At 34.0% G+C, this 8,402-nt stretch overlaps 1 non-coding gene across 1 annotated transcript; it reads left to right on the forward strand.

The window, feature by feature from the left end:
• The first annotated feature begins 3,719 nt into the window (after positions 1 to 3,719).
• On the forward strand, positions 3,720 to 3,821 carry LOC142870279 (U6 spliceosomal RNA). Its single transcript, XR_012918710.1, has one exon. It is a non-coding gene; the product is annotated as a U6 spliceosomal RNA (small nuclear RNA).
• The last annotated feature ends 4,581 nt before the right edge of the window (positions 3,822 to 8,402 follow it).

Genomic DNA, 8,402 nt, shown 5'->3' on the forward strand with positions numbered 1-8,402 from the left:
CAGCCAACTTGTGACTCTTTTGAAAGTAATTTGATTTTTTGCTCTGCTGCTTTTAAAATCTGCTTTGCCCTTGATCCTCAGTAGTGTTACCATGATAGATGTAAGTTTCTTTTCATTTGTTTTACTTGGAACCCCTAGGGATTCATTTGCAATTTGTATTTTTATTTTAGGCATTGGCTCTTCTAATATTATTTTCTTACACTCTTCTAACTTTTCTTTTAGGTATGTCTTAGCATGTATGTCAGAACATCCCATTCTGTTTCTTTTATTCTGTTTCCATCAGTTTATTTCTCTATGCTCATCTGACCTAGTTATTAGTTACTAATTTTCTTTTTAACTATGCCTAATACACTATTAAATCTGTACATTGAGTTTTCAATTGTGGCAATTATATAGTTTAATTATAGAATTTCCATAAAATTATTAAACATATATATTCACGGCTTCCAGTTCTTTGTCATTTTTTGTTCTAATTCTAGTTGACTGCATCAGGTATCAGCAAATACACAGAATTCATAGAGGCCCTAGATGCTGAGTTCACTTCTCTTTATTTCCTTCTTTTCCTGCATTTTGATCTGGTAAGTTCTCAGTGTCATACTAGCTTTCCAATGTCTTCAAGAGCATTTAAAAATATAATTTTATTTACAATTTTTAGGCTTTTTTCAACAGGATGGTTTCTTCAAGCTACCTATTCATCGCTATCAAGATTGGAAATCCAGAGTTGACCGACTTTCAGTGTCCTTCTATTGTTATTGATTAGGTCAATATTTCCATCTTTTCTTGAATCAATTTGATAAAATCCATATTTCATTAAAATATTCATATATAATTAATAATTGCTAGCTTAAAAGGAATACATGTTATTTTATTGCTAGTATTAAATATCTTCATGTTTGTAATTATATCCCATTTCACAAGTCAAATGTTAATTCTGTATCTTTTTTTTCTTAATCAGATTTGACAAATTATGATAAACATGTGTGCATGTGTGTGAGTGTGTTTATACACACACACTCACACACACACACACACACACAAACATATGTATCTACAAATAGTCATTTTAAATTTTTTGTACTGCCTTTGTCTGGTTTTGGTATCAGGCTAATTTTGGCTTCATAAACTGTGTTGGGAAATGTTTCCTCCTCTTGTGCTTCCTCAATAATATTGTGTAGAATATGTATTAATTCTTCTTTAAAGTTTTGTAGACGTTTCCAGTGAAACTAAATCTGGGCCTGGAAATTCCTTTTCTGGAAGATGTTAAATTAGAAATTCAATTTCCTCAGTAGTCATAGAACTATTCAAATTGTTGAGTGAGTTGTGGTAATTTACACTTTTTGAAAAATTGGTCCAATTCACCTACATTGTCAAATTTACAGATGTCAAGTTATTCATTCAAAGTCTGTGGGATCTGTTATGACATACTCTGTTTCATTCTTGGCATTGATAATTTGTGTCTTTGCTCTTCTTTTTTGTTTTTCTTCTTAATATTCCTAAAGAATTGTCAATTTTACCTGTCTTTTCCAAGAATCAGCTCTTGGTTCTTTAATGTTGTCCATTACTTCAGTATTTTTTATTTATTTGATATCTGTTCTTGTCTTTATTACTTTCTTCTTTCTGCTTGCTTTTGGTTTATTTTGTTTTTGGTTTTTCTACTTTCTCAAGGTTGATGCTTAGTATATTGATTTGGAACTTAATTTCTTTTCTTATGTAAACATTTGATGGTATAAATTTCCCATCGAGTAGTACTTCATCTGTGGCTCGTAAATTTTGATGTATTGTGTGTTCATTTTCATTTAGTTCAATGTATTTCTTTAATACTTGAGACTTGAGACTCAAGTCTCCTCCTTGAGACTTTCTCTTTGATCCATAAATTTTTAAAAAATAATTTTTAATTTTTATGGATATATAATACTTGTACATATTTATGGGGTACATGTAAATTGTGATATAAGCATATAATATGTAATGATTAAATCAGGGTGATTGGGATATCCATTTCACTCTTCTACTTATTTTGAAATATATAATAAATTATTGTTAACTATAGTCATCCTATTGTTTTACCAAACACTAGATATTTTTCCTTCTATTTAACTGTATTTTTGTACCCGTTAACCAACCCTTCTTTAACTCCCCTCCTCACTATCCTTCTGAGCCTCTAATAAGTATCATTTTACTGTCTATCTCCATGAAATCAAATTTTTTACTCCTACATATGAATGGAAAATTCGATACGTGTCTTTCTTATTTTACTTAACCTTGTGTCCGCCAGTTTCATCCATGTTGCAACTGACAGGATTTCAGGCCAATTTTGAATTGTGTTACTTAGTTTCCAAGTAGTTTGATGATTTTTCCATTACAATTCTGCTATTAAATTGTTACTTAATTGGATGATGGTCAGAGAACATACTTTATATAATCTCAATTACTTTAAGTATTTTGGGTTTGCTTTATGGTCAAGGGTATGGTCTATCTTAGTATGTATTCCATAAATACTAGAAAAGAAAGTATCTTCTGTTGTTCTGGGTGATATGATCTATAAATGTTTAATAGAAGCTACTGAGATCTTTTATGACCTTGCTGATTTCCTGTCTAGTTGTATGATCTGTGGTTGAAAGGGAGATGCTGAAATCTCCAACCAAAATTGTGAATTTGTCTATTTTCCATTTCAGTTCTATCAGTTTTTGCTTCACATATTTTCAGGTTTGTTGCTTGGTATATACACAGTTAAGATTATCATGTCTTTCTTCTCATTTTATTGATTCATTAATCATAATGTAATGCCCCTCTATGACCTTGATAATTTTCTTTGCTATGATATCTAATTCATATTGTATCAGTATAGCCACCCTTGGTTTCTTTGCATGGTATTTCTTTTTTCTATCCCTTTTACTTTTAATCTACCAATATGATTATATTTGAAGTAAATTTCTTATTACAATATATCATTAGGTCATTATTTTTATTTACCCTGATAGTTGCTGTCTTTTAGTTGGTGTATTTAGACCTTTCATAGTTAATGCCATTATTGGTATTTTAGGGCTTAAATCTGCTTCTTTTTGTCTTCTGTTTGCTCCCTCTGTTTTTGTTTCTTGGCTTTCTTTGTCCTATCTTTTTGTGTATTAAATGTACACTTTTATAACTCCATTTTGATTTATATACAGTGGGATTTTTTAGTTTATACCTATTTATAGTCTTAATGAAGTTTCTAGGTATTACATTATATATACAAAACTTATCAGAGTCTACTGGTGTCATTTTTTACCAGGGTGAACAAAGTTTAGGAACATCATCTCCCTTTACATCCATTTACCCTTTTACATTCATTATATAATTATCTCAAAAGTTTTCTCTACATACACATTAGACAAACATAATTTAGAAAACTAAATTATCTATTATCTATTATTTATCTAATGATAAACACATTACACAAACATAATTTAGAAAACTAAAGAGGAATAGAAATGTTCATTTTATTTATCTATATATTTGCTCTTTCTTGGTTTTGTTTGTTTTTTTCTCTTACCAATGTTCCAAAAGTACTTCTCTTATTATTTCCTTTTAGTTAAGAGAACTTTACTTAGCTACTCATTTATGGTAGTTCTGCTAATAATGAGCTCTCTCAGTTTTCCATTATTTGAGAATATCATAATTTCTCCTTTATTCTTGAATTAAGATTGATTTCTAGGGTCAACATCAGCAGGAATGGCGGTGAATATTAGCTATACTATTATAATATTGGAACCATACAGAGAAGATTAGCATGGCCCCTGTGCAAGGATGACACACAAATTTGTGAAGTGTCCCATAATTTCCATCTTAATTAATTTGATAGTGATAATCATTACACAATGTATATATATATATCAAATCATCACATTGTACATATTAAATATATATAATCTTTGTCAATTAAATATTTTAAAATAAAAATAATAAAAATAAAATTTTTAAAGAATATTATAAAAGATGTGAAGACACAGGAAAGTATGGCCTATACACAGTAAAAAAAGTCAGTTAATAAGATCTTTCCTGATGAACCCAGAAGTTGTACTTTCTAGATAGACTTTAAATCGGCTATTTAACATATATTCAAAGACCTAAAGAAAACTGTATCTAAATAAGTAAAGGATAAAATACAAGAAGGATGTCTCACTAAATAAAGAATATAAATTTTAAAAATCTAAATTATGGAAAAGAGCAATATGGAAATTCTTGAGCTGAAAACTATAATAACTCTTCTGTTTAAAAAAAATTCAGAGTTAAACAATCCAGGACTGGTTTCTTACTCCATGATTTTATATGTTATTGCATGGGATCCCTAGAAAGAGAAGACAAACACAGGCTGCTGTGTATTAGTTTATTTGTGAACAGGAAGGGAGGATAGAGGAAGCGTATGTGAGGAGAAGGGAATGTTAATACTGCCCCAGGTTGCTTCATTGATATAAACTATTATGGATCCATGGGCTTTCAGAGGAGCCTTTTGAAATACATCTCAGGACCCTTTGACAGAAAGAGGAAAATGCGAATCTATTAGCCACATCTCCCATTGGAAGGGATATTTTTCAGTCGCAACATACGTTAACTTTCCTTATACGCCACCACTAACACTTCTGGGTTGCAGTTCCGTGAGCATCAAAGAAGTTCTGATCAGTGTCCCAAATGAAGGCAGTGATGAGAGGTTCTGTGTGTCGGGGAGGGAGAGGCGCAGGGCAGGCCTTGCCAAGCTGTTACGTTGTGCCTGAGTGAAGCTGGTCACTTGGCAATGGCTGGAATAATATACAAGAGGGTTCAACAAAGCACCAATATCTTACAGTCCTTCCATCTTTTTCTCCTCCTTCCTTAGCATGTAGCTTCCATGTTGTAGCTCTCCTTGGGTGAGAAGGTCTCGCCATATTGCAAACACGGCAGGCTGTGGGAAGCAAGAAGGAGAAGGTGAGGCTGCATCATGCCATTTTCCAGCTGGGAGCATTGTCACATCCAGTAACGCAGGGCATGTGTGCGTCGGTGGCTGGGGGGCGGGGGATGGGGAGAATGGAAATCGTCAGGAACCTCTGTCACAACTCTTAAGGAAAATCTGGGGACAGCATATCTTTGAGCCTTTAGCGTTCATTTTTGAACTTTAAAATACAATATCTATGATCATATTCTCTCAAAGTATTTTTATTTCTCACCCCTACTCTTACATCTCTCCTCAAATTTCTTTTTTAAAGAATACTCCAAAATTGATAACTATCCAATGAATCCTACATCATTTTTTCTTTTTACCAAAAATAAGATTTTAAGGGGGCATGAAGCTTTAAATGTTGAAAATCAGGGCTATCTATGTTTGAGCAGAGAAGCGAAGAAAGAATAGAGTGATTCAACACTAGGTATTACCTATTCTTTCTACACGAAGGCTAGAGCTGCATTTTTATGGAGCAAAGTGCTATTAGCTTACCCTAAACTCTGCTTGGGGTTTCTGTAACATAAAATGCTTCCCAAATTTTTATGTCAGCTACTAAGAAATGGCCAACTGTGTTCATTTGGATCCCAACTGTAGAATTAATACTTGTTATGCAAAATATATGGAAATAAACAAAAAAGAGACATATGTATTTCTTGTACCCTTCAAAGGTACTAAGCACGATATTAAGCCCTTTGATTCTCACTTTCTCAGCCTTAATTGATCCTCTGTTATAATTGAGAGTAGAGATGATAAAGAAGAGGCAATATGCAAATAAAAGAGAAAAATTAAGAGACCTGGAGAGAGACACACGGACCCCCACCTCTTACACATCTAAAATGGTCAGAACTTACCTCAAGATCGTTGGCCAGCCTGGTTCCTCCTTCAATCTTAGCCAAGTGACATTCATTTTAATAACAAGTTAAACTCATTATGCGAATTGCACAATTCTATTAGAATATTGTTATCCCATGTAAATGCTATTAGTTCCACAAATGAACTACTCTATGTGAAACTGCTTAGAAAACTATAAAGCGCTTTACAAATGGAAGAAAAATTATAATGTCCAAGAGAGAAAAACATTATACTAAACTGGAATCATAAAATGCTAAAGTACCCACTGATGCAGCTCCAATTCGCAACTTCACCCTTTTTGTGTGAAAAGGTAAAAAGAAAGCAAAGTGTTTCTTTGTAAATCCCATTTCTATGACTAATGTTCTTCTACAACTAACGTGTAATTTTCTTTTTCTGATTTGTTTTCCCATCTTAGCTGACATATTTTATATCCCTTCTGTCTTCTTAGAAGTGCCTCTTTGTTGAGGGTGGGGAGAGGGGATTGCAAGTTTTTAAATATGCTGTTAATGAATGAACGGACAACTAATTACTTGCTAAATGCATTAACACAAATCTGGGTCTGAAATTGCTTCAAAATTAATTTAAGACATATGTGCACCTCCTTGCTTATATTTGCAGGGTGCATGGTGTATAGATTTGCATTTGTATATGAGAAAGTCTTTTTCTTTTTTATACAAACCTGGCTACAAGGAAGAAAACTCATTATCAGGTTTACCTTAGTTTTCAAACTATATTACTAAAAAAACTTCTAAATTATGCTTCTCCTACACTGATTTCATTCTCTTTCACTTGCTCTCTCCCCACTGCCCACGCACACACACACTCCCCAAATGTATTCTGTGTACATAGGTAGGAGGATTATAAATAAACTACACACCAAGTGAACAAATGAAAACAACAGCTTCTATTCAATAGATCACAATAGTAATTATTCCCCAGATCTAGCTGATTTCTAAAAAAATGCTTTTATTTTTGTTTTCCTTAACCTCATTTCATCTTATTAAATAATGAGACTTACCAATTATTATTCTTCCAGTATAGAGATGGGATTTTCACTTTAGTTCAAACAAGAGCTCTGGTATAAACCGCCTTTTAATAGCAATGATGATTTTAAGGGTCCACCCATAGATATTTTGAATAACTAGCTATTTCCTCTGATGGAAATTAGCCAGTGATAGGTTGCCATTAGCATTCATATTTGCAGATAAGTATTATATTTTCCTAGGCATTTTTTAAAACTTAGCTCTTGGATGATGGTGTTGCCAAAAATATACGGCCAATTTATACATCAGACAGGATCAGAGACAGATTATTTCTTAACTTGGCACAGAAGCACTTGCCTCTCTGAAAACTAGGGCTTCCCTCTTCAGGGAGACACTTCCTAGAATATAAAATCAGTCTTTCTGTTAGGCAAAGTTTCTAGCTCATACTGGGAAAATGTCTTCTGCCTGTTTGCTACATCTATTGTTGAGTAGCCTTGTCAGTTGTAACTACATGATCTTAATCCCCTCAACCCTTAATTGCAAATAGGTTTGTTCCAAGTGGGTTCATCTTCTCGGATATTTACTTGTCCTCTAAGATTTAGGGGAAAAAACTTAAGCACTGCTCCTCAGCTGAGCCCATTTCTTTAGTGAAACCTAGATTAGTCCATGGTACAAACTGAATTGCGTCCCCTGGAAAGTTCGTATGTTGAAGCCCTGTGGCCCAGGAGGAGGTAAGTAAGGCTCAGTGAGGTCATAAGGGTAAGACTCTAATCCAATATGACTGGTGTCCTTAGAAGAGGAAAAAGAGACCCCAAGGATGATTATTCACAGAGAAAACACCATGTGAAGGTGCAAGGAGAATAAACCATCTGCAAACCAAGGAGAGGGGCTTTAGGAGAAGCCAGCCCCGCTAGCGCCTTGATCTTGGACTTGCAGCCTCCACAACTAAGAGAGAGTAAATTTCTGTTGTTGAAGCCACCTGTTCTGCGGTGTTTTGTTACAGTAGTCTTAGCAAACTAATAAAGTCCATTCCAAAATCTGTAATTAGATTACAGGTGGTAAAAACCCTCAGGTTGTAAAAAGTGAAGACACTCCCATTAGGAATGTAGGGGCACTGCCATGTAATGATTTCCCCAATCTTCTTTTCTATTGTGATTCTTAATGTGTTCGTCCAACATCCCATCTCCCCTTGCCTGGTAATAGCTATCAGCTACCTGGCCAGGGGGTAACGTGGAATTCAGAATAAGCTAAATGCTGGATGCTTCACCTTTATTGATGAATATTCTAGAAATAAACATATGACCCACATCAAACTCATCAGGGCCCTTTTGTATTTTCCCTAAGCTGAACAAAACCAAAAGCAACTAAACAACAAAACATTTCTTATATGGTCATGAGGTTGAGAAGATGTCAGCCTGCAATATGGAGAAAGCCCCTCTGTGGGAGGAAGGAAGAAACCTAACAGCAGAAGAAACCTCCACATAAGAAAGAGAAGGAAGGGAGGAGGAGAAGAAAGAGAGAGAGATGCCCACACTGAAGTATCAGGATCCAGGCATCCTGAGTTCACCCTCTCCTTCCACTCTTTATGATTTATTTATGTATTTATTAATTCA

Source organism: Microcebus murinus, chromosome 3 (genome assembly GCF_040939455.1).
Source record: "Microcebus murinus isolate Inina chromosome 3, M.murinus_Inina_mat1.0, whole genome shotgun sequence".
Taxonomy (NCBI): Eukaryota; Metazoa; Chordata; class Mammalia; order Primates; family Cheirogaleidae; genus Microcebus; species Microcebus murinus.